A 26,898-nucleotide genomic window follows, 5' to 3' on the forward strand; every position below is an offset into this window, starting at 1 on the left:
GTATGTCGATAAGTGTAGATAGCTGGGCTAGTTGGTTGTTTGCATAATTATGGAACATGGTACCAGTGCTAGAGACATGGACAAAAAGAAAAGACAACACAAACGCCGGTTTCTAAGAGGTTGAGAAGGATCGTGGAAGGAATCACACACGAAAAAGAAGGTGTAACGGGGCTCAATGTACTAGAAAGTATGTCGCTAAGGGTAGACAGCTGGGCTAGTTGGTTGTTTGCATTATTATGGGACATGGTACAAGCGCAAGAGACAAGGACAAAGGGAGAAGACAACACGAACGCCGGTTTCTAAGAGGTTGACAAGGGTCGTGGAAGGATTCACACACAAAAAAGAAGGTGTACCGGGGCTCAATGTACAAGAAAGTATGTCGCTAAGTGTAGACAGCTGGGCTAGTTGGTTGTTTGCATTATTATGGAACATGGTACTAGCGCAAGAGACAAGGACAAAGGGAGAAGACAACACGAATGCCGGTTTCTAAGAGGTTGACAAGGATCGTGGAAGGAATCACACACGAAAAAGAAGTTGTAACGGGGCTCAATGTACTAGAAAGTATGTCGCTAAGGGTAGACAGCTGGGCTAGTTGGTTGTTTTGCATTATTATGGAACATGGTACCAGTGCTAGAGACATGGACAAAAAGAGAAGAAAGCACAAACGCCGGTTTCTAAGAGGTTGACAAGGATCGTGGAAGGAATCACACACGAAAAAGAAGGTGTAACGGGGCTCAATGTACTAGAAAGTATGTCGCTCGCTAAGGGTAGACAGCTGGGCTAGTTGGTTGTTTGCATTATTATGGAACATGGTACTAGCGCAAGAGACAAGGACAAAAGGAGAAGACAACACGAACGCAAGTTTCTAAGAGGTTGACAAGGGTTGTGGAAAGATTCACACACAAAGAAGGTGTAACGGGGCTCAATGTACTAGAAAGTATGTCGCTAAGTGTAGACAGCTGGGCTAGTTGGTTGTTTGCATAATTATGGAACATGGTATCAGTGCTAGAGACATGGACAAAAAGGGAAGACAACAAAAAACGCCGGTTTCTAAGAGGTTGACAAGGGTCGTGGAAGGATTCACACATAAAAGAAGGTGTAACGGGGCTCAATGTACTAGAAAGTATGTCGCCAAGTGTAGACAGCTGGGCTAGTTGGTTGTTTGTATAATTATGGAACATGGTACCAGTGCTAGAGACACGGACAAAAAGAGAAGACAACACAAACGCCGGTTTCTAAGAGGTTGACAAGGGTCGTGGAAGGATTCACACACAAAAAAGGTGTAACGGGGCTCAATGTACTTGAAAGTATGTCGGTAAGGGTGGACAGTTGGGCTAGTTGGTTGTTTGCATTATTATGGAATGTTGCACCAGCGCAAGAGACAAGGGGACAAAGGAAGAAGACAACACGAACGCCAGTTTCAAAGAGGTTGACAAGGATCGTGAAAGAAATCACACACGAAAAAGAAGGTGTAACGGCGCTCAATGTACTAGAAAGTATGTCGCTAAGGGAAGACAGCTGGGCTAGTTGGTTGTTTGCATAATTATGGAACATGGTACCAGTGCTAGAGCCATGGACAAAAAGAGAAGACAACACAAACGCCGGTTTCTAAGAGGTTGACAAGGGTCGTGGAAGGATTCACGCACAAAAACGGTGTAACGGGGCTCAATGTACTAGAAAGTATGTCGCTAAGGGTAGACAGCTGGGCTAGTTGGTTGTTTGCATTATTATGGGACATGGTACAAGCGCAAGAGACAAGGACAAAGGGAGAAGACAACACGAACGCCGGTTTCTAAGAGGTTGACAAGGGTCGTGGAAGGATTCACACACAAAAAAGAAGGTGTAACGGGGCTCAATGTACTAGAAAGTATGTCGCTAAGTGTAGACAGCTGGTCTAGTTGGTTGTTTGCATTATTATGGAACATGGTACTAGCGCAAGAGACAAGGACAAAGGGAAAAGACAACACGAATGCCGGTTTCTAAGAGGTTGACAAGGATCGTGGAAGGAATCACACACGAAAAAGAAGTTGTAACGGGGCTCAATGTACTAGAAAGTAAGTCGCTAAAGGTAGACAGCTGGGCTAGTTGGTTGTTTGCATTATTATGGAACATGGTACTAGCGCAAGAGACAAGGACAAAGGGAGAAGACAACGTGAACGCCGGTTTCTAAGAGGTTTACAAGGGTCGTGGAAGGAATCACACACGAAAAAGAAGGTGTAACAGGGCTCAATGTACTAGAAAGTATGTCGCTAAGGGTAGACAGCTGCGCTAGTTGATTGTTTGCATTATTATGGAACATGGTACTAGCGCAAGAGACAAGGACAAAGGGAGAAGACAACACGAATGCCGGTTTCTAAGAGGTTGACAAGGGTCGTGGAAGGATTCACACACAAAAAAGAAGGTGTAACGGGGCTCAATGTACTAGAAAGTATGTCGCTAAGGGTAGACAGCTGGGCTAGTTGGTTGTTTGCATTATTATGGAACATGGCACCAGCGCAAGAGACAAGGACAAAGGAAGAAGACAACACGAACGCCAGTTTCTAAGAGGTTGACAAGGGTCGTGGAAGGATTCACACACAAAAAAGAAGGTGTAACAGGGCTCAATGTACTAGAAAGTATATCGCTAAGGGTAGACAGCTGGGCTAGTTGGTTGTTTGCATAATTATGGAACATGGTACCAGTGCTAGAGACATGGACAAAAAGAAAAGACAACACAAACGCCGGTTTCTAAGAGGTTGACAAGGATCGTGGTAGGAATCACACACGAAAAAGAAGGTGTAACGGGGCTCAAAGTACAAGAAAGTATGTCTCTAAGGGTAGACAGCTGGGCTAGTTGGTTGTTTGCATTATTATGGAACATGATAGAAGCGCAAGAGACAAGGACAAAGGGAGAAGACAACACGAACGCCGGTTTCTAAGAGGTTGACAAGGGTTGTGGAAGGATTCACACACAAAAAAGAAGGTGTAACGGGGCTCAATGTACTAGAAAGTATGTCGCTAAGTGTAGACAGCTGGGCTAATTGGTTGTTTGCATAATTATGGAACATGGTACCAGTGCTAGAGACACGGACAAAAAGAGAAGACAACACAAACGCCGGTTTCTAAGAGGTTGGCAAGGGTCGTGGAAGGATTCACACAAAAAAGAAGGTGTAACGGGGCTCAATGTACTAGAAAGTATGTCGCTAAGTGTAGACAGCTGGGCTAGTTGGTTGTTTGTATAATTATGGAACATGGTACCAGTGCTAGAGACATGGACAAAAAGAAAAGACAACACAAACGCCGGTTTCTAAGAGGTTGAGAAGGATCGTGGAAGGAATCACACACGAAAAAGAAGGTGTAACGGGGCTCAATGTACAAGAAAGTATGTCGCTAAGGGTAGACAGCTGGGCTAGTTGGTTGTTTGCATTATTATGGGACATGGTACAAGCGCAAGAGACAAGGACAAAGGGAGAAGACAACACGAACGCCGGTTTCTAAGAGGTTGACAAGGGTCGTGGAAGGATTCACACACAAAAAAGAAGGTGTACCGGGGCTCAATGTACAAGAAAGTATGTCGCTAAGTGTAGACAGCTGGGCTAGTTGGTTGTTTGCATTATTATGGAACATGGTACTAGCGCAAGAGACAAGGACAAAGGGAGAAGACAACACGAATGCCGGTTTCTAAGAGGTTGACAAGGATCGTGGAAGGAATCACACACGAAAAAGAAGTTGTAACGGGGCTCAATGTACTAGAAAGTATGTCGCTAAGGGTAGACAGCTGGGCTAGTTGGTTGTTTTGCATTATTATGGAACATGGTACCAGTGCTAGAGACATGGACAAAAAGAGAAGAAAGCACAAACGCCGGTTTCTGAGAGGTTGACAAGGATCGTGGAAGGAATCACACACGAAAAAGAAGGTGTAACGGGGCTCAATGTACTAGAAAGTATGTCGCTCGCTAAGGGTAGACAGCTGGGCTAGTTGGTTGTTTGCATTATTATGGAACATGGTACTAGCGCAAGAGACAAGGACAAAAGGAGAAGACAACACGAACGCAAGTTTCTAAGAGGTTGACAAGGGTTGTGGAAAGATTCACACACAAAGAAGGTGTAACGGGGCTCAATGTACTAGAAAGTATGTCGCTAAGTGTAGACAGCTGGGATAGTTGGTTGTTTGCATAATTATGGAACATGGTATCAGTGCTAGAGACATGGACAAAAAGGGAAGACAACAAAAAACGCCGGTTTCTAAGAGGTTGACAAGGGTCGTGGAAGGATTCACACATAAAAGAAGGTGTAACGGGGCTCAATGTACTAGAAAGTATGTCGCCAAGTGTAGACAGCTGGGCTAGTTGGTTGTTTGTATAATTATGGAACATGGTACCAGTGCTAGAGACACGGACAAAAAGAGAAGACAAGACAAACGCCGGTTTCTAAGAGGTTGACAAGGGTCGTGGAAGGATTCACACACAAAAAAGGTGTAACGGGGCTCAATGTACTTGAAAGTATGTCGGTAAGGGTGGACAGTTGGGCTAGTTGGTTGTTTGCATTATTATGGAATATGGCACCAGCGCAAGAGACAAGGGGACAAAGGAAGAAGACAACACGAACGCCAGTTTCAAAGAGGTTGACAAGGATCGTGAAAGGAATCACACACGAAAAAGAAAGTGTAACGGCGCTCAATGTACTAGAAAGTATGTCGCTAAGGGAAGACAGCTGGGCTAGTTGGTTGTTTGCATAATTATGGAACATGGTACCAGTGCTAGAGCCATGGACAAAAAGAGAAGACAACACAAACGCCGGTTTCTAAGAGGTTGACAAGGGTCGTGGAAGGATTCACGCACAAAAACGGTGTAACGGGGCTCAATGTACTAGAAAGTATGTCGCTAAGGGTAGACAGCTGGGCTAGTTGGTTGTTTGCATTATTATGGGACATGGTACAAGCGCAAGAGACAAGGACAAAGGGAGAAGACAACACGAACGCCGGTTTCTAAGAGGTTGACAAGGGTCGTGGAAGGATTCACACACAAAAAAGAAGGTTTAACGGGGCTCAATGTACTAGAAAGTATGTCGCTAAGTGTAGACAGCTGGTCTAGTTGGTTGTTTGCATTATTATGGAACATGGTACTAGCGCAAGAGACAAGGACAAAGGGAAAAGACAACACGAATGCCGGTTTCTAAGAGGTTGACAAGGATCGTGGAAGGAATCACACACGAAAAAGAAGTTGTAACGGGGCTCAATGTACTAGAAAGTAAGTCGCTAAGGGTAGACAGCTGGGCTAGTTGGTTGTTTGCATTATTATGGAACATGGTACTAGCGCAAGAGACAAGGACAAAGGGAGAAGTTAACGTGAACGCCGGTTTCTAAGAGGTTTACAAGGGTCGTGGAAGGAATCACACACGAAAAAGAAGGTGTAACAGGGCTCAATGTACTAGAAAGTATGTCGCTAAGGGTAGACAGCTGCGCTAGTTGATTGTTTGCATTATTATGGAACATGGTACTAGCGCAAGAGACAAGGACAAAGGGAGAAGACAACACGAATGCCGGTTTCTAAGAGGTTGACAAGGGTCGTGGAAGGATTCACACACAAAAAAGAAGGTGTAACAGGGCTCAATGTACTAGAAAGTATGTCGCTAAGGGTAGACAGCTGGGCTAGTTGGTTGTTTGCATTATTATGGAACATGGCACCAGCGCAAGAGACAAGGACAAAGGAAGAAGACAACACGAACGCCAGTTTCTAAGAGGTTGACAAGGGTCGTGGAAGGATTCACACACAAAAAGGAAGGTGTAACAGGGCTCAATGTACTAGAAAGTATATCGCTAAGGGTAGACAGCTGGGCTAGTTGGTTGTTTGCATAATTATGGAACATGGTACCAGTGCTAGAGACATGGACAAAAAGAAAAGACAACACAAACGCCGGTTTCTAAGAGGTTGACAAGGATCGTGGTAGGAATCACACACGAAAAAGAAGGTGTAACGGGGCTCAAAGTACAAGAAAGTATGTCTCTAAGGGTAGACAGCTGGGCTAGTTGGTTGTTTGCATTATTATGGAACATGATAGAAGCGCAAGTGACAAAGACAAAGGGAGAAGACAACACGAACGCCGGTTTCTAAGAGGTTGACAAGGGTTGTGGAAGGATTCACACACAAAAAAGAAGGTGTAACGGGGCTCAATGTACTAGAAAGTATGTCGCTAAGTGTAGACAGCTGGGCTAATTGGTTGTTTGCATAATTATGGAACATGGTACCAGTGCTAGAGACACGAACAAAAAGAGAAGACAACACAAACGCCGGTTTCTAAGAGGTTGGCAAGGGTCGTGGAAGGATTCACACAAAAAAGAAGGTGTAACGGGGCTCAATGTACTAGAAAGTATGTCGCTAAGTGTAGACAGCTGGGCTAGTTGGTTGTTTGTATAATTATGGAACATGGTACCAGTGCTAGAGACACGGACAAAAAGAGAAGACAACACAAACGCCGGTTTCTAAGAGGTTGACAAGGGTCGTGGAAGGATTCACACAAAAAAAGGTGTAACGGGGCCCAATGTACCAGAAATAATGTCGCTAAGGGTAGACAGTTGGGCTAGTTGGTTGTTTGCATTATTATGGAATATGGCACCAGCACAAGAGACAAGGACAAAGGAAGAAGAGAACACGAACGCCAGTTTCTAAGAGGTTGACAAGGATCGTGGAAGGAATCACACACGAAAAAGAAGGTGTAACGGGGCTCAATGTACTAGAAAGTATGTCGCTAAGGGTAGACAGCTGGGCTAGTTGGTTGTTTGCATTATTATGGAACATGGTACTAGCGCAAGAGACAAGGACAAAGGGAGAAGACAACACGAACGCCGGTTTCTAAGAGGTTGACAAGGGTCGTGGAAGGATTCACACACGAAAAAGAAGGTGTAACGGGGCTCAGTGTACTAGAAAGTATGTCGCTAAGGGTAGACAGCTGGGCTAGTTGGTTGTGTGCATTATTATGGAACATGGTACCAGTGCAAGAGACATGGACAAAAAGAGAAGACAACACAAACGCCGGTTTCTAAGAGGTTGACAAGGATCGTGGAAGGAATCACACACGAAAAAGAAGGTGTAACGGGGTTCAATGTACTAGAAAGTATGTCGCTAAGGGTAGACAGCTGGGCTAGTTGGTCGTTTGCATTATTATGGAACATGGTACTAGCGCAAGAGACAAGGACAAAGGGAGAAGACAACACGAACGCAAGTTTCTAAGAGGTTGACAAGGATCGTGGAAGGAATCACACACGAAAAAGAAGGTGTAACGGGGCTCAATGTACTAGAAAGTATGTCGCTAAGGGTAGACAGCTGGGCTAGTTGGTTGTTTGCATAATTATGGAACATTGTACCAGTGCTAGAGACATGGACAAAAAGAGAAGACAACACAAACGACGGTTTCTAAGAGGTTGACAAGGGTCGTGGAAGGATTCACGCACAACAACGGTGTAACGGGGCTCAATGTACTAGAAAGTATGTCGCTAAGGGTAGACAGCTGGGCTAGTTGGTTGTTTGCATTATTATGGAACATGGCACCAGTGCAAGAGACAAGGAAAAAGGGAGAAGACAACACGAATGCTGGTTTTTAAGATGTTGACAAGGGTCGTGGAAGGATTCACACACAAAAAAGAATGTGTAACGGGGCTCAATGTACTAGAAAGTATGTCGCTAAGGGTAGACAGCTGGGCTAGTTGGTTGTTTGCATTATTATGGAACATGGTACCAGCGCTAGCGACCAGGACAAAGGGAGAAGACAACACGAATGCCGGTTTCTAAGAGGTTGTTAAGGATCGTGGGAGGAATCACACACGAAAAAGAAGGTGTAACGGGGCTCAAGAAAGTACGTCGCTAAGGGTAGACAGCTGGGCTAGTTGGTTGTTTGCATTATTATGGAACATGGTTCTAGCGCAAGAGACAAGGACAAAGGGATAAGACAACACGAACGCCGGTTTCTAAGAGGTTGACAAGGGTTGTGGAAGGATTCACACACAAAAAAGGTGTAACGGGGCTCAATGTACTAGAAAGTATGTCGCTAAGTGTAGACAGCGGGGCTAGTTGGTTGTTTGCATAATTATGGAACATGGTACCAGTGCTAGAGACACGGACCAAAAGAGAAGGCAACACAAACGCCGGTTTCTAAGAGGTTGACAAGGGTCGTGGAAGAATTCAGACACAAAAAGGTGTAACGGGGCTCAATGTACTAGAACGTATGTCGCTAAGGGTAGACAGCTGGGCTAGTTGGTTGTTTGCATTATTATGGAATATGGCCCCAGCGCAAGAGACAAGGACAAAGGAAGAAGACAACATGAACGCCAGTTTCTAAGAGGTTGACTAGGATCGTGATAGGAATCACACACGAAAAAGAAGGTGTAACGGGGCTCAGTGTACTAGAAAGTATGTCGCTAAGGGAAGACAGCTGGGCGAGTTGGTTGTGTGCATTATTATGGAACATGGTGCCAGTGCTAGAGACACGCACAAAAATAGAAGACAACACAAACGCCGGTTTCTAAGAGGTTGACAATGGTCGGGGAAGAAATCACACACAAAAAAGGTGTAACGGGGCTCAATGTACTAGAACGTAAGTCGCTAAGGGTAGACAGCTGGGCTAGTTGGTTGTTTGCATTATTATGGAACATGGTACTAGCGCAAGAGACAAGGACAAAGGGAGAAGACAACATGAACGCCGGTTTCTAAGAGGTTGACAAGGGTCGTGGAAGGAATTACACACGAAAAATAAGGTGTAACGGGGCTCAATGTACTAGAAAGTATGTCGCTAAGGGTAGACAGCTGGGCTAGTTGGTTGTTTGCATTATTATGGAACATGGCACCAGCGCAAGAGACAAGGACAAAGGAAGAAGACAACACGAACGCCAGTTTCTAAGAGGTTGACAAGGGTCGTGGAAGGATTCACAAACAAAAAAGGTGTAACGGGGCTCAATGTACTAGAAAGTATGTCGATAAGTGTAGACAGCTGGGCTAGTTGGTTGTTTGCATAATTATGGAACATGGTACCAGTGCTAGAGACATGGACAAAAAGAAAAGACAACACAAACGCCGGTTTCTAAGAGGTTGAGAAGGATCGTGGAAGGAATCACACACGAAAAAGAAGGTGTAACGGGGCTCAATGTACTAGAAAGTATGTCGCTAAGGGTAGACAGCTGGGCTAGTTGGTTGTTTGCATTAATATGGGACATGGTACAAGCGCAAGAGACAAGGACAAAGGGAGAAGACAACACGAACGCCGGTTTCTAAGAGGTTGACAAGGGTCGTGGAAGGATTCACACACAAAAAAGAAGGTGTACCGGGGCTCAATGTACTACAAAGTATGTCGCTAAGTGTAGACAGCTGGGCTAGTTGGTTGTTTGCATTAATATGGAACATGGTACTAGCGCAAGAGACAAGGACAAAGGGAGAAGACAACACGAATGCTGGTTTCTAAGAGGTTGACAAGGATCGTGGAAGGAATCACACACGAAAAAGAAGTTGTAACGGGGCTCAATGTACTAGAAAGTATGTCGCTAAGGGTAGACAGCTGGGCTAGTTGGTTGTGTTGCATTATTATGGAACATGGTACCAGTGCTAGAGACATGGACAAAAAGAGAAGAAAGCACAAACGCCGGTTTCTAAGAGGTTGACAAGGATCGTGGAAGGAATCACACACGAAAAAGAAGGTGTAACGGGGCTCAATGTACTAGAAAGTATGTCGCTCGCTAAGGGTAGACAGCTGGGCTAGTTGGTTGTTTGCATTATTATGGAACATGGTACTAGCGCAAGAGACAAGGACAAAAGGAGAAGACAACACGAACGCAAGTTTCTAAGAGGTTGACAAGGGTTGTGGAAAGATTCACACACAAAAAAGGTGTAACGGGGCCCAATGTACTAGAAAGTATGTCGCTAAGTGTAGACAGCTGGGCTAGTTGGTTGTTTGCATAATTATGGAACATGGTACCAGTGCTAGAGACATGGACAAAAAGAGAAGACAACAAAAAACGCCGGTTTCTAAGAGGTTGACAAGGGTCGTGGAAGGATTCACACATAAAAGAAGGTGTAACGGGGCTCAATGTACTAGAAAGTATGTCGCAAAGTGTAGACAGCTGGGCTAGTTGGTTGTTTGTATAATTATGGAACATGGTACCAGTGCTAGAGACACGGACAAAAAGAGAAGACAACACAAACGCCGGTTTCTAAGAGGTTGACAAGGGTCGTGGAAGGATTCACACACAAAAAAGGTGTAACGGGGCTCAATGTACTTGAAAGTATCTCGGTAAGGGTGGACAGTTGGGCTAGTTGGTTGTTTGCATTATTATGGAATATGGCACCAGCGCAAGAGAGAAGGGGACAAAGGAAGAAGACAACACGAACGCCAGTTTCAAAGAGGTTGACAAGGATCGTGAAAGGAATCACACACGAAAAAGAAGGTGTAACGGCGCTCAATGTACTAGAAAGTATGTCGCTAAGGGTAGACAGCTGGGCTAGTTGGTTGTTTGCATAATTATGGAACATGGTACCAGTGCTAGAGCCATGGACAAAAAGAGAAGACAACACAAACGCCGGTTTCTAAGAGGTTGACAAGGGTCGTGGAAGAATTCACGCACAAAAACGGTGTAACGGGGCTCAATGTACTAGAAAGTATGTCGCTAAGGGTAGACAGCTGGGCTAGTTGGTTGTTTGCATTATTATGGGACATGGTACAAGCGCAAGAGACAAGGACAAAGGGAGAAGACAACACGAACGCCGGTTTCTAAGAGGTTGACAAGGGTCGTGGAAGGATTCAGACACAAAAAAGAAGGTGTAACGGGGCTCAATGTACTAGAAAGTATGTCGCTAAGTGTAGACAGCTGGGCTAGTTGGTTGTTTGCATTATTATGGAACATGGTACTAGCGCAAGAGACAAGGACAAAGGGAAAAGACAACACGAATGCTGGTTTCTAAGAGGTTGACAAGGATCGTGGAAGGGATCACACACGAAAAAGAAGTTGTAACGGGGCTCAATGTACTAGAAAGTAAGTCGCTAAGGGTAGACAGCTGGGCTAGTTGGTTGTTTGCATTATTATGGAACATGGTACTAGCGCAAGAGACAAGGACAAAGGGAGAAGACAACGTGAACGCCGGTTTCTAAGAGGTTTACAAGGGTCGTGGAAGGAATCACACACGAAAAAGAAGGTGTAACAGGGCTCAATGTACTAGAAAGTATGTCGCTAAGGGTAGACAGCTGCGCTAGTTGATTGTTTGCATTATTATGGAACATGGTACTAGCGCAAGAGACAAGGACAAAGGGAGAAGACAACACGAATGCCGGTTTCTAAGAGGTTGGCAAGGGTCGTGGAAGGATTCACACAAAAAAGAAGGTGTAACGGGGCTCAATGTAGTAGAAAGTATGTCGCTAAGTGTAGACAGCTGGGCTAGTTGGTTGTTTGCATTATTATGGAACATGATACAAGCGCAAGAGACAAGGACAAAGGGAGAAGACAACACGAACGCCGGTTTCTAAGAGGTTGACAAGGGTTGTGGAAGGATTCACACACAAAAAAGAAGGTGTAACGGGGCTCAATGTACTAGAAAGTATGTCGCTAAGTGTAGACAGCTGGGCTAATTGGTTGTTTGCATAATTATGGAACATGGTACCAGTGCTAGAGACACGGACAAAAAGAGAAGACAACACAAACGCCGGTTTCTAAGAGGTTGGCAAGGGTCGTGGAAGGATTCACACAAAAAAGAAGGTGTAACGGGGCTCAATGTAGTAGAAAGTATGTCGCTAAGTGTAGACAGCTGGGCTAGTTGGTTGTTTGCATTATTATGGAACATGATACAAGCGCAAGAGACAAGGACAAAGGGAGAAGACAACACGAACGCCGGTTTCTAAGAGGTTGACAAGGGTTGTGGAAGGATTCACACACAAAAAAGAAGGTGTAACGGGGCTCAATGTACTAGAAAGTATGTCGCTAAGTGTAGACAGCTGGGCTAATTGGTTGTTTGCATAATTATGGAACATGGTACCAGTGCTAGAGACACGGACAAAAAGAGAAGACAACACAAACGCCGGTTTCTAAGAGGTTGGCAAGGGTCGTGGAAGGATTCACACAAAAAAGAAGGTGTAACGGGGCTCAATGTAGTAGAAAGTATGTCGCTAAGTGTAGACAGCTGGGCTAGTTGGTTGTTTGTATAATTATGGAACATGGTACCAGTGCTAGAGACACGGACAAAAAGAGAAGACAACACAAACGCCGGTTTCTAAGAGGTTGACAAGGGTCGTGGAAGGATTCACGCACAAAAACGGTGTAACGGGGCTCAATGTACTAGAAAGTATGTCGCTAAGGGTAGACAGCTGGGCTAGTTGGTTGTTTGCATTATTATGGGACATGGTACAAGCGCAAGAGACAAGGACAAAGGGAGAAGACAACACGAACGCCGGTTTCTAAGAGGTTGACAAGGGTCGTGGAAGGATTCAGACACAAAAAAGAAGGTGTAACGGGGCTCAATGTACTAGAAAGTATGTCGCTAAGTGTAGACAGCTGGGCTAGTTGGTTGTTTGCATTATTATGGAACATGGTACTAGCGCAAGAGACAAGGACAAAGGGAAAAGACAACACGAATGCCGGTTTCTAAGAGGTTGACAAGGATCGTGGAAGGGATCACACACGAAAAAGAAGTTGTAACGGGGCTCAATGTACTAGAAAGTAAGTCGCTAAGGGTAGACAGCTGGGCTAGTTGGTTGTTTGCATTATTATGGAACATGGTACTAGCGCAAGAGACAAGGACAAAGGGAGAAGACAACGTGAACGCCGGTTTCTAAGAGGTTTACAAGGGTCGTGGAAGGAATCACACACGAAAAAGAAGGTGTAACAGGGCTCAATGTACTAGAAAGTATGTCGCTAAGGGTAGACAGCTGCGCTAGTTGATTGTTTGCATTATTATGGAACATGGTACTAGCGCAAGAGACAAGGACAAAGGGAGAAGACAACACGAATGCCGGTTTCTAAGAGGTTGACAAGGGTCGTGGAAGGATTCACACACAAAAAAGAAGGTGTAACGGGGCTCAATGTACCAGAACGTATGTCGCTAAGGGTAGACAGCTGGGCTAGTTGGTTGTTTGCATTATTATGGAACATGGCACCAGCGCAAGAGACAAGGACAAAGGAAGAAGACAACACGAACGCCAGTTTCTAAGAGGTTGACAAGGGTCGTGGAAGGATTCACACACAAAAAAGAAGGTGTAACAGGGCTCAATGTACTAGAAAGTATATCGCTAAGGGTAGACAGCTGGGCTAGTTGGTTGTTTGCATAATTATGGAACATGGTACCAGTGCTAGAGACATGGACAAAAAGAAAAGACAACACAAACGCCGGTTTCTAAGAGGTTGACAAGGATCGTGGTAGGAATCACACACGAAAAAGAAGGTGTAACGGGGCTCAAAGTACTAGAAAGTATGTCTCTAAGGGTAGACAGCTGGGCTAGTTGGTTGTTTGCATTATTATGGAACATGATACAAGCGCAAGAGACAAGGACAAAGGGAGAAGACAACACGAACGCCGGTTTCTAAGAGGTTGACAAGGGTTGTGGAAGGATTCACACACAAAAAAGAAGGTGTAACGGGGCTCAATGTACTAGAAAGTATGTCGCTAAGTGTAGACAGCTGGGCTAATTGGTTGTTTGCATAATTATGGAACATGGTACCAGTGCTAGAGACACGGACAAAAAGAGAAGACAACACAAACGCCGGTTTCTAAGAGGTTGGCAAGGGTCGTGGAAGGATTCACACAAAAAAGAAGGTGTAACGGGGCTCAATGTACTAGAAAGTATGTCGCTAAGTGTAGACAGCTGGGCTAGTTGGTTGTTTGTATAATTATGGAACATGGTACCAGTGCTAGAGACACGGACAAAAAGAGAAGACAACACAAACGCCGGTTTCTAAGAGGTTGACAAGGGTCGTGGAAGGATTCACACAAAAAAAGGTGTAACGGGGCCCAATGTACCAGAAAGAATGTCGCTAAGGGTAGACAGTTGGGCTAGTTGGTTGTTTGCATTATTATGGAATATGGCACCAGCACAAGACCCAAGGACAAAGGAAGAAGAGAACACGAACGCCAGTTTCTAAGAGGTTTACAAGGATCGTGGAAGGAATCACACACGAAAAAGAAGGTGTAACGGGGCTCAATGTACTAGAAAGTATGTCGCTAAGGGTAGACAGCTGGGCTAGTTGGTTGTTTGCATTATTATGGAACATGGTACTAGCGCAAGAGACAAGGACAAAGGGAGAAGACAACACGAACGCCGGTTTCTAAGAGGTTGACAAGGGTCGTGGAAGGATTCAGACACGAAAAAGAAGGTGTAACGGGGCTCAGTGTACTAGAAAGTATGTCGCTAAGGGTAGACAGCTGGGCTAGTCGGTTGTGTGCATTATTATGGAATATGGTACCAGTGCAAGAGACATGGACAAAAAGAGAAGACAACACAAACGCCGGTTTCTAAGAGGTTGACAAGGATCGTGGAAGGAATCACACACGAAAAAGAAGGTGTAACGGGGTTCAATGTACTAGAAAGTATGTCGCTAAGGGTAGACAGCTGGGCTAGTTGGTCGTTTGCATTATTATGGAACATGGTACTAGCGCAAGAGACAAGGACAAAGGGAGAAGACAACACGAACGACGGTTTCTAAGAGGTTGACAAGGGTCGTGGAAGGATTCACGCAAAACAACGGTGTAACGGGGCTCAATGTACTAGAAAGTATGTCGCTAAGGGTAGACAGCTGGGCTAGTTGGTTGTTTGCATTATTATGGAACATGGCACCAGTGCAAGAGACAAGGACAAAGGAAGAAGACAACATGAACGCCAGTTTCTAAGAGGTTGACTAGGATCGTGGAAGGAATCACACACAAAAAAGAAGGTGTAACGGGGCTCAGTGTACTAGAAAGTATGTCGCTAAGGGAAGACAGCTGGGCGAGTTGGTTGTGTGCATTATTATGGAACATGGTGCCAGTGCTAGAGACACGCACAAAAATAGAAGACAACACAAACGCCGGTTTCTAAGAGGTTGACAATGGTCGGGGAAGGAATCACACACAAAAAAGGTGTAACGGGGCTCAATGTACTAGAACGTAAGTCGCTAAGGGTAGACAGCTGGGCTAGTTGGTTGTTTGCATTATTATGGAACATGGTACTAGCGCAAGAGACAAGGACAAAGGGAGAAGACAACATGAACGCCGGTTTCTAAGAGGTTGACAAGGGTCGTGGAAGGAATTACACACGAAAAATAAGGTGTAACGGGGCTCAATGTACTAGAAAGTATGTCGCTAAGGGTAGACAGCTGGGCTAGTTGGTTGTTTGCATTATTATGGAACATGCTACTAGCGCAAGAGACAAGGACAAAGGGAGAAGACAACATGAACGCCGGTTTCTAAGAGGTTGACAAGGGTCGTGGAAGGAATTACACACGAAAAAGAAGGTGTAACGGGGCTCAATGTACTAGAAAGTATGTCGCTAAGGGTAGACAGCTGGGCTAGTTGGTTGTTTGCATTATTATGGAACATGGCACCAGCGCAAGAGACAAGGACAAAGGAAGAAGACAACACGAACGCCAGTTTCTAAGAGGTTGACAAGGGTCGTGGAAGGATTCACAAACAAAAAAGGTGTAACGGGGCTCAATGTACTAGAAAGTATGTCGATAAGTGTAGACAGCTGGGCTAGTTGGTTGTTTGCATAATTATGGAACATGGTACCAGTGCTAGAGACATGGACAAAAAGAAAAGACAACACAAACGCCGGTTTCTAAGAGGTTGAGAAGGATCGTGGAAGGAATCACACACGAAAAAGAAGGTGTAACGGGGCTCAATGTACTAGAAAGTATGTCGCTAAGGGTAGACAGCTGGGCTAGTTGGTTGTTTGCATTATTATGGGACATGGTACAAGCGCAAGAGACAAGGACAAAGGGAGAAGACAACACGAACGCCGGTTTCTAAGAGGTTGACAAGGGTCGTGGAAGGATTCACACACAAAAAAGAAGGTGTACCGGGGCTCAATGTACTAGAAAGTATGTCGCTAAGTGTAGACAGCTGGGCTAGTTGGTTGTTTGCATTATTATGGAACATGGTACTAGCGCAAGAGACAAGGACAAAGGGAGAAGACAACACGAATGCCGATTTCTAAGAGGTTGACAAGGATCGTGGAAGGAATCACACACGAAAAAGAAGTTGTAACGGGGCTCAATGTACTAGAAAGTATGTCGCTAAGGGTAGACAGCTGGGCTAGTTGGTTGTTTTGCATTATTATGGAACATGGTACCAGTGCTAGAGACATGGACAAAAAGAGAAGAAAGCACAAACGCCGGTTTCTAAGAGGTTGACAAGGATCGTGGAAGGAATCACACACGAAAAAAAAGGTGTAACGGGGCTCAATGTACTAGAAAGTATGTCGCTCGCTAAGGGTAGACAGCTGGGCTAGTTGGTTGTTTGCATTATTATGGAACATGGTACTAGCGCAAGAGACAAGGACAAAAGGAGAAGACAACACGAACGCAAGTTTCTAAGAGGTTGACAAGGGTTGTGGAAAGATTCACACACAAAAAAGGTGTAACGGGACCCAATGTACTAGAAAGTATGTCGCTAAGTGTAGACAGCTGGGCTAGTTGGTTGTTTGCATAATTATGGAACATGGTACCAGTGCTAGAGACATGGACAAAAAGAGAAGACAACAAAAAACGCCGGTTTCTAAGAGGTTGACAAGGGTCGTGGAAGGATTCACACATAAAAGAAGGTGTAACGGGGCTCAATGTACTAGAAAGTATGTCGCAAAGTGTAGACAGCTGGGCTAGTTGGTTGTTTGTATAATTATGGAACATGGTACCAGTGCTAGAGACACGGACAAAAAGAGAAGACAACACAAACGCCGGTTTCTAAGAGGTTGACAAGGGTCGTGGAAGGATTCACACACAAAAAAGGTGTAACGGGGCTCAATGTACTTGAAAGTATGTCGGTAAGGGTGGACAGTTGGGCTAGTTGGTTGTTTGCATTATTATGGAACATGGTACTAGCGCAAGAGACAAGGACAAAGGGAAAAGACAACACGAATGCCGGTTTCTAAGAGGTTGACAAGGATCGTGGAAGGGATCACACACGAAAAAGAAGTTGTAACGGGGCTCAATGTACTAGAAAGTAAGTCGCTAAGGGTAGACAGCTGGGCTAGTTGGTTGTTTGCATTATTATGGAACATGGTACTAGCGCAAGAGACAAGGACAAAGGGAGAAGACAACGTGAACGCCGGTTTCTAAGAGGTTTACAAGGGTCGTGGAAGGAATCACACACGAAAAAGAAGGTGTAACAGGGCTCAATGTACTAGAAAGTATGTCGCTAAGGGTAGACAGCTGCGCTAGTTGATTGTTTGCATTATTATGGAACATGGTAATAGCGCAAGAGACAAGGACAAAGGGAGAAGACAACACGAATGCCGGTTTCTAAGAGGTTGACAAGGGTCGTGGAAGGATTCACACACAAAAAAGAAGGAGTAACGGGGCTCAATGTACCAGAAAGTATGTCGCTAAGGGTAGACAGCTGGGCTAGTTGGTTGTTTGCATTATTATGGAACATGGCACCAGCGCAAGAGACAAGGACAAAGGAAGAAGACAACACGAACGCCAGTTTCTAAGAGGTTGACAAGGGTCGTGGAAGGATTCACACACAAAAAAGAAGGTGTAACAGGGCTCAATGTACTAGAAAGTATATCGCTAAGGGTAGACAGCTGGGCTAGTTGGTTGTTTGCATAATTATGGAACATGGTACCAGTGCTAGAGACACGGACAAAAAGAGAAGACAACACAAACGCCGGTTTCTAAGAGGTTGACAAGGGTCGTGGAAGGATTCACACAAAAAAAGGTGTAACGGGGCCCAATGTACCAGAAAGAATGTCGCTAAGGGTAGACAGTTGGGCTAGTTGGTTGTTTGCATTATTATGGAATATGGCACCAGCACAAGAGACAAGGACAAAGGAAGAAGAGAACACGAACGCCAGTTTCTAAGAGGTTTACAAGGATCGTGGAAGGAATCACACACGAAAAAGAAGGTGTAACGGGGCTCAATGTACTAGAAAGTATGTCGCTAAGGGTAGACAGCTGGGCTAGTTGGTTGTTTGCATTATTATGGAACATGGTACTAGCGCAAGAGACAAGGACAAAGGGAGAAGACAACACGAACGCCGGTTTCTAAGAGGTTGACAAGGGTCGTGGAAGGATTCACACAAGAAAAAGAAGGTGTAACGGGGCTCAGTGTACTAGAAAGTATGTCGCTAAGGGTAGACAGCTGGGCTAGTTGGTTGTGTGCATTATTATGGAACATGGTACCAGTGCAAGAGACATGGACAAAAAGAGAAGACAACACAAACGCCGGTTTCTAAGAGGTTGACAAGGATCGTGGAAGGAATCACACACGAAAAAGAAGGTGTAACGGGGTTCAATGTACTAGAAAGTATGTCGCTAAGGGTAGACAGCTGGGCTAGTTGGTCGTTTGCATTATTATGGAACATGCTACTAGCGCAAGAGACAAGGACAAAGGGAGAAGACAACATGAACGCCGGTTTCTAAGAGGTTGACAAGGGTCGTGGAAGGAATTACACACGAAAAAGAAGGTGTAACGGGGCTCAATGTACTAGAAAGTATGTCGCTAAGGGTAGACAGCTGGGCTAGTTGGTTGTTTGCATTATTATGGAACATGGCACCAGCGCAAGAGACAAGGACAAAGGAAGAAGACAACACGAACGCCAGTTTCTAAGAGGTTGACAAGGGTCGTGGAAGGATTCACAAACAAAAAAGGTGTAACGGGGCTCAATGTACTAGAAAGTATGTCGATAAGTGTAGACAGCTGGGCTAGTTGGTTGTTTGCATAATTATGGAACATGGTACCAGTGCTAGAGACATGGACAAAAAGAAAAGACAACACAAACGCCGGTTTCTAAGAGGTTGAGAAGGATCGTGGAAGGAATCACACACGAAAAAGAAGGTGTAACGGGGCTCAATGTACTAGAAAGTATGTCGCTAAGGGTAGACAGCTGGGCTAGTTGGTTGTTTGCATTATTATGGGACATGGTACAAGCGCAAGAGACAAGGACAAAGGGAGAAGACAACACGAACGCCGGTTTCTAAGAGGTTGACAAGGGTCGTGGAAGGATTCACACACAAAAAAGAAGGTGTACCGGGGCTCAATGTACTAGAAAGTATGTCGCTAAGTGTAGACAGCTGGGCTAGTTGGTTGTTTGCATTATTATGGAACATGGTACTAGCGCAAGAGACAAGGACAAAGGGAGAAGACAACACGAATGCCGATTTCTAAGAGGTTGACAAGGATCGTGGAAGGAATCACACACGAAAAAGAAGTTGTAACGGGGCTCAATGTACTAGAAAGTATGTCGCTAAGGGTAGACAGCTGGGCTAGTTGGTTGTTTTGCATTATTATGGAACATGGTACCAGTGCTAGAGACATGGACAAAAAGAGAAGAAAGCACAAACGCCGGTTTCTAAGAGGTTGACAAGGATCGTGGAAGGAATCACACACGAAAAAAAAGGTGTAACGGGGCTCAATGTACTAGAAAGTATGTCGCTCGCTAAGGGTAGACAGCTGGGCTAGTTGGTTGTTTGCATTATTATGGAACATGGTACTAGCGCAAGAGACAAGGACAAAAGGAGAAGACAACACGAACGCAAGTTTCTAAGAGGTTGACAAGGGTTGTGGAAAGATTCACACACAAAAAAGGTGTAACGGGACCCAATGTACTAGAAAGTATGTCGCTAAGTGTAGACAGCTGGGCTAGTTGGTTGTTTGCATAATTATGGAACATGGTACCAGTGCTAGAGACATGGACAAAAAGAGAAGACAACAAAAAACGCCGGTTTCTAAGAGGTTGACAAGGGTCGTGGAAGGATTCACACATAAAAGAAGGTGTAACGGGGCTCAATGTACTAGAAAGTATGTCGCAAAGTGTAGACAGCTGGGCTAGTTGGTTGTTTGTATAATTATGGAACATGGTACCAGTGCTAGAGACACGGACAAAAAGAGAAGACAACACAAACGCCGGTTTCTAAGAGGTTGACAAGGGTCGTGGAAGGATTCACACACAAAAAAGGTGTAACGGGGCTCAATGTACTTGAAAGTATGTCGGTAAGGGTGGACAGTTGGGCTAGTTGGTTGTTTGCATTATTATGGAATATGGCACCAGCGCAAGAGACAAGGGGACAAAGGAAGAAGACAACACGAACGCCAGTTTCAAAAAGGTTGACAAGGATCGTGAAAGGAATCACACACGAAAAAGAAGGTGTAACGGCGCTCAATGTACTAGAAAGTATGTCCCTAAGGGTAGACAGCTGGGCTAGTTGGTTGTTTGCATAATTATGAAACATGGTACCAGTGCTAGAGCCATGGACAAAAAGAGCAGACAACACAAACGCCGGTTTCTAAGAGGTTGACAAGGGTCGTGGAAGGATTCACGCACAAAAACGGTGTAACGGGGCTCAATGTACTAGAAAGTATGTCGCTAAGGGTAGACAGCTGGGCTAGTTGGTTGTTTGCATTATTATGGGACATGGTACAAGCGCAAGAGACAAGGACAAAGAGAGAAGACAACACGAACGCCGGTTTCTAAGAGGTTGACAAGGGTCGTGGAAGGATTCAGACACAAAAAAGAAGGTGTAACGGGGCTCAATGTACTAGAAAGTATGTCGCTAAGTGTAGACAGCTGGGCTAGTTGGTTGTTTGCATTATTATGGAACATGGTACTAGCGCAAGAGACAAGGACAAAGGGAAAAGACAACACGAATGCCGGTTTCTAAGAGGTTGACAAGGATCGTGGAAGGGATCACACACGAAAAAGAAGTTGTAACGGGGCTCAATGTACTAGAAAGTAAGTCGCTAAGGGTAGACAGCTGGGCTAGTTGGTTGTTTGCATTATTATGGAACATGGTACTAGCGCAAGAGACAAGGACAAAGGGAGAAGACAACGTGAACGCCGGTTTCTAAGAGGTTTACAAGGGTCGTGGAAGGAATCACACACGAAAAAGAAGGTGTAACAGGGCTCAATGTACTAGAAAGTATGTCGCTAAGGGTAGACAGCTGCGCTAGTTGATTGTTTGCATTATTATGGAACATGGTAATAGCGCAAGAGACAAGGACAAAGGGAGAAGATAACACGAATGCCGGTTTCTAAGAGGTTGACAAGGGTCGTGGAAGGATTCACACACAAAAAAGAAGGAGTAACGGGGCTCAATGTACCAGAAAGTATGTCGCTAAGGGTAGACAGCTGGGCTAGTTGGTTGTTTGCATTATTATGGAACATGGCACCAGCGCAAGAGACAAGGACAAAGGAAGAAGACAACACGAACGCCAGTTTCTAAGAGGTTGACAAGGGTCGTGGAAGGATTCACACACAAAAAAGAAGGTGTAACAGGGCTCAATGTACTAGAAAGTATATCGCTAAGGGTAGACAGCTGGGCTAGTTGGTTGTTTGCATAATTATGGAACATGGTACCAGTGCTAGAGACACGGACAAAAAGAGAAGACAACACAAACGCCGGTTTCTAAGAGGTTGACAAGGGTCGTGGAAGGATTCACACAAAAAAAGGTGTAACGGGGCCCAATGTACCAGAAAGAATGTCGCTAAGGGTAGACAGTTGGGCTAGTTGGTTGTTTGCATTATTATGGAATATGGCACCAGCACAAGAGACAAGGACAAAGGAAGAAGAGAACACGAACGCCAGTTTCTAAGAGGTTTACAAGGATCGTGGAAGGAATCACACACGAAAAAGAAGGTGTAACGGGGCTCAATGTACTAGAAAGTATGTCGCTAAGGGTAGACAGCTGGGCTAGTTGGTTGTTTGCATTATTATGGAACATGGTACTAGCGCAAGAGACAAGGACAAAGGGAGAAGACAACACGAACGCTGGTTTCTAAGAGGTTGACAAGGGTCGTGGAAGGATTCACACAAGAAAAAGAAGGTGTAACGGGGCTCAGTGTACTAGAAAGTATGTCGCTAAGGGTAGACAGCTGGGCTAGTTGGTTGTGTGCATTATTATGGAACATGGTACCAGTGCAAGAGACATGGACAAAAAGAGAAGACAACACAAACGCCGGTTTCTAAGAGGTTGACAAGGATCGTGGAAGGAATCACACACGAAAAAGAAGGTGTAACGGGGTTCAATGTACTAGAAAGTATGTCGCTAAGGGTAGACAGCTGGGCTAGTTGGTCGTTTGCATTATTATGGAACATGGTACTAGCGCAAGAGACAAGGACAAAGGGAGAAGACAACACGAACGCAAGTTTCTAAGAGGTTGACAAGGATCGTGGAAGTAATCACACACGAAAAAGAAGGTGTAACGGGGCTCAATGTACTAGAAAGTATGTCGCTAAGGGTAGACAGCTGGGCTAGTTGGTTGTTTGCATAATTATGGAACATTGTACCAGTGCTAGAGACATGGACAAAAAGAGAAGACAACACAAACGACGGTTTCTAAGAGGTTGACAAGGGTCGTGGAAGGATTCACGCAAAACAACGGTGTAACGGGGCTCAATGTACTAGAAAGTATGTCGCTAAGGGTAGACAGCTGGGCTAGTTGGTTGTTTGCATTATTATGGAACATGGCACCAGTGCAAGAGACAAGGAAAAAGGGAGAAGACAACACGAATGCCGGTTTCTAAGAGGTTGTCAAGGATCGTGGGAGGAATCACACACGAAAAAGAAGGTGTAACGGGGCTCAAGAAAGTACGTCGCTAAGGGTAGACAGCTGGGCTAGTTGGTTGTTTGCATTATTATGGAACATGGTTCTAGCGCAAGAGACAAGGACAAAGGGATAAGACAACACGAACGCCGGTTTCTAAGAGGTTGACAAGGGTTGTGGAAGGATTCACACACAAAAAAGGTGTAACGGGGCTCAATGTACTAGAAAGTATGTCGCTAAGTGTAGACAGCTGGGCTAGTTGGTTGTTTGCATAATTATGGAACATGGTACCAGTGCTAGAGACACGGACCAAAAGAGAAGGCAACACAAACGCCGGTTTCTAAGAGGTTGACAAGGGTCGTGGAAGAATTCAGACACAAAAAAGGTGTAACGGGGCTCAATGTACTAGAACGTATGTCGCTAAGGGTAGACAGCTGGGCTAGTTGGTTGTTTGCATTATTATGGAATATGGTACCAGTGCTAGAGACACGGACAAAAAGAGAAGACAACACAAACGCCGGTTTCTAAGAGGTTGACAAGGGTCGTGGAAGGATTCACACACAAAAAAGGTGTAACGGGGCTCAATGTACTTGAAAGTATGTCGGTAAGGGTGGACAGTTGGGCTAGTTGGTTGTTTGCATTATTATGGAATATGGCACCAGCGCAAGAGACAAGGGGACAAAGGAAGAAGACAACACGAACGCCAGTTTCAAAGAGGTTGACAAGGATCGTGAAAGGAATCACACACGAAAAAGAAGGTGTAACGGCGCTCAATGTACTAGAAAGTATGTCGCTAAGGGTAGACAGCTGGGCTAGTTGGTTGTTTGCATAATTATGGAACATGGTACCAGTGCTAGAGCCATGGAAAAAAAGAGAAGACAACACAAACGCCGGTTTCTAAGAGGTTGACAAGGGTCGTGGAAGAATTCACGCACAAAAACGGTGTAACGGGGCTCAATGTACTAGAAAGTATGTCGCTAAGGGTAGACAGCTGGGCTAGTTGGTTTTTTGCATTATTATGGGACATGGTACAAGCGCAAGAGACAAGGACAAAGGGAGAAGACAACACGAACGCCGGTTTCTAAGAGGTTGACAAGGGTCGTGGAAGGATTCAGACACAAAAAAGAAGGTGTAACGGGGCTCAATGTACTAGAAAGTATGTCGCTAAGTGTAGACAGCTGGGCTAGTTGGTTGTTTGCATTATTATGGAACATGGTACTAGCGCAAGAGACAAGGACAAAGGGAAAAGACAACACGAATGCCGGTTTCTAAGAGGTTGACAAGGATCGTGGAAGGGATCACACACGAAAAAGAAGTTGTAACGGGGCTCAATGTACTAGAAAGTAAGTCGCTAAGGGTAGACAGCTGGGCTAGTTGGTTGTTTGCATTATTATGGAACATGGTACTAGCGCAAGAGACAAGGACAAAGGGAGAAGACAACGTGAACGCCGGTTTCTAAGAGGTTTACAAGGGTCGTGGAAGGAATCACACACGAAAAAGAAGGTGTAACAGGGCTCAATGTACTAGAAAGTATGTCGCTAAGGGTAGACAGCTGCGCTAGTTGATTGTTTGCATTATTATGGAACATGGTACTAGCGCAAGAGACAAGGACAAAGGGAGAAGACAACACGAATGCCGGTTTCTAAGAGGTTGACAAGGGTCGTGGAAGGATTCACACACAAAAAAGAAGGTGTAACGGGGCTCAATGTACCAGAAAGTATGTCGCTAAGGGTAGACAGCTGGGCTAGTTGGTTGTTTGCATTATTATGGAACATGGCACCAGCGCAAGAGACAAGGACAAAGGAAGAAGACAACACGAACGCCAGTTTCTAAGAGGTTGACAAGGGTCGTGGAAGGATTCACACACAAAAAAGAAGGTGTAACAGGGCTCAATGTACTAGAAAGTATATCGCTAAGGGTAGACAGCTGGGCTAGTTGGTTGTTTGCATAATTATGGAACATGGTACCAGTGCTAGAGACATGGACAAAAAGAAAAGACAACACAAACGCCGGTTTCTAAGAGGTTGACAAGGATCGTGGTAGGAATCACACACGAAAAAGAAGGTGTAACGGGGCTCAAAGTACTAGAAAGTATGTCTCTAAGGGTAGACAGCTGGGCTAGTTGGTTGTTTGCATTATTATGGAACATGATACAAGCGCAAGAGACAAGGACAAAGGGAGAAGACAACACGAACGCCGGTTTCTAAGAGGTTGACAAGGGTTGTGGAAGGATTCACACACAAAAAAGAAGGTGTACCGGGGCTCAATGTACTAGAAAGTATGTCGCTAAGTGTAGACAGCTGGGCTAATTGGTTGTTTGCATAATTATGGAACATGGTACCAGTGCTAGAGACACGGACAAAAAGAGAAGACAACACAAACGCCGGTTTCTAAGAGGTTGGCAAGGGTCGTGGAAGGATTCACACAAAAAAGAAGGTGTAACGGGGCTCAATGTACTAGAAAGTATGTCGCTAAGTGTAGACAGCTGGGCTAGTTTGTTGTTTGTATAATTATGGAACATGGTACCAGTGCTAGAGACACGGACAAAAAGAGAAGACAACACAAACGCCGGTTTCTAAGAGGTTGACAAGGGTCGTGGAAGGATTCACACAAAAAAAGGTGTAACGGGGCCCAATGTACCAGAAAGAATGTCGCTAAGGGTAGACAGTTGGGCTAGTTGGTTGTTTGCATTATTATGGAATATGGCACCAGCACAAGAGACAAGGACAAAGGAAGAAGAGAACACGAACGCCAGTTTCTAAGAGGTTTACAAGGATCGTGGAAGGAATCACACACGAAAAAGAAGGTGTAACGGGGCTCAATGTACTAGAAAGTATGTCGCTAAGGGTAGACAGCTGGGCTAGTTGGTTGTTTGCATTATTATGGAACATGGTACTAGCGCAAGAGACAAGGACAAAGGGAGAAGACAACACGAACGCCGGTTTCTAAGAGGTTGACAAGGGTCGTGGATGGATTCACACACGAAAAAGAAGGTGTAACGGGGCTCAGTGTACTAGAAAGTATGTCGCTAAGGGTAGACAGCTGGGCTAGTTGGTTGTGTGCATTATTATGGAACATGGTACCAGTGCTAGAGACATGGACAAAAAGAGAAGACAACACAAACGCCGGTTTCTAAGAGGTTGACAAGGATCGTGGAAGGAATCACACACGAAAAAGAAGGTGTAACGGGGTTCAATGTACTAGAAAGTATGTCGCTAAGGGTAGACAGCTGGGCTAGTTGGTCGTTTGCATTATTATGGAACATGGTACTAGCGCAAGAGACAAGGACAAAGGGAGAAGACAACACGAACGCAAGTTTCTAAGAGGTTGACAAGGATCGTGGAAGGAATCACACACGAAAAAGAAGGTGTAACGGGGCTCAATGTACTAGAAAGTATGTCGCTAAGGGTAGACAGCTGGGCTAGTTGGTTGTTTGCATAATTATGGAACATTGTACCAGTGCTAGAGACATGGACAAAAAGAGAAGACAACACAAACGACGGTTTCTAAGAGGTTGACAAGGGTCGTGGAAGGATTCACGCACAACAACGGTGTAACGGGGCTCAATGTACTAGAAAGTATGTCGCTAAGGGTAGACAGCTGGGCTAGTTGGTTGTTTGCATTATTATGGAACATGGCACCAGTGCAAGAGACAAGGAAAAAGGGAGAAGACAACACGAATGCTGGTTTTTAAGATGTTGACAAGGGTCGTGGAAGGATTCACACACAAAAAAGAATGTGTAACGGGGCTCAATGTACTAGAAAGTATGTCGCTAAGGGTAGACAGTTGGGCTAGTTGGTTGTTTGCATTATTATGGAATATGGCACCAGCACAAGAGACAAGGACAAAGGAAGAAGAGAACACGAACGCCAGTTTCTAAGAGGTTGACAAGGATCGTGGAAGGAATCACACACGAAAAAGAAGGTGTAACGGGGCTCAATGTACTAGAAAGTATGTCGCTAAGGGTAGACAGCTGGGCTAGTTGGTTGTTTGCATTATTATGGAACATGGTACTAGCGCAAGAGACAAGGACAAAGGGAGAACACAACACGAACGCCGGTTTCTAAGATGTTGACAAGGGTCGTGGAAGGATTCACACACAAAAAAGAATGTGTAACGGGGCTCAATGTACTAGAAAGTATGTCGCTAAGGGTAGACAGCTGGGCTAGTTGGTTGTTTGCATTATTATGGAACATGGTACCAGCGCTAGCGACCAG

This window comes from Amblyomma americanum, chromosome 4, assembly GCF_052857255.1.
Source record: "Amblyomma americanum isolate KBUSLIRL-KWMA chromosome 4, ASM5285725v1, whole genome shotgun sequence".
Taxonomy (NCBI): domain Eukaryota; kingdom Metazoa; phylum Arthropoda; class Arachnida; order Ixodida; family Ixodidae; genus Amblyomma; species Amblyomma americanum.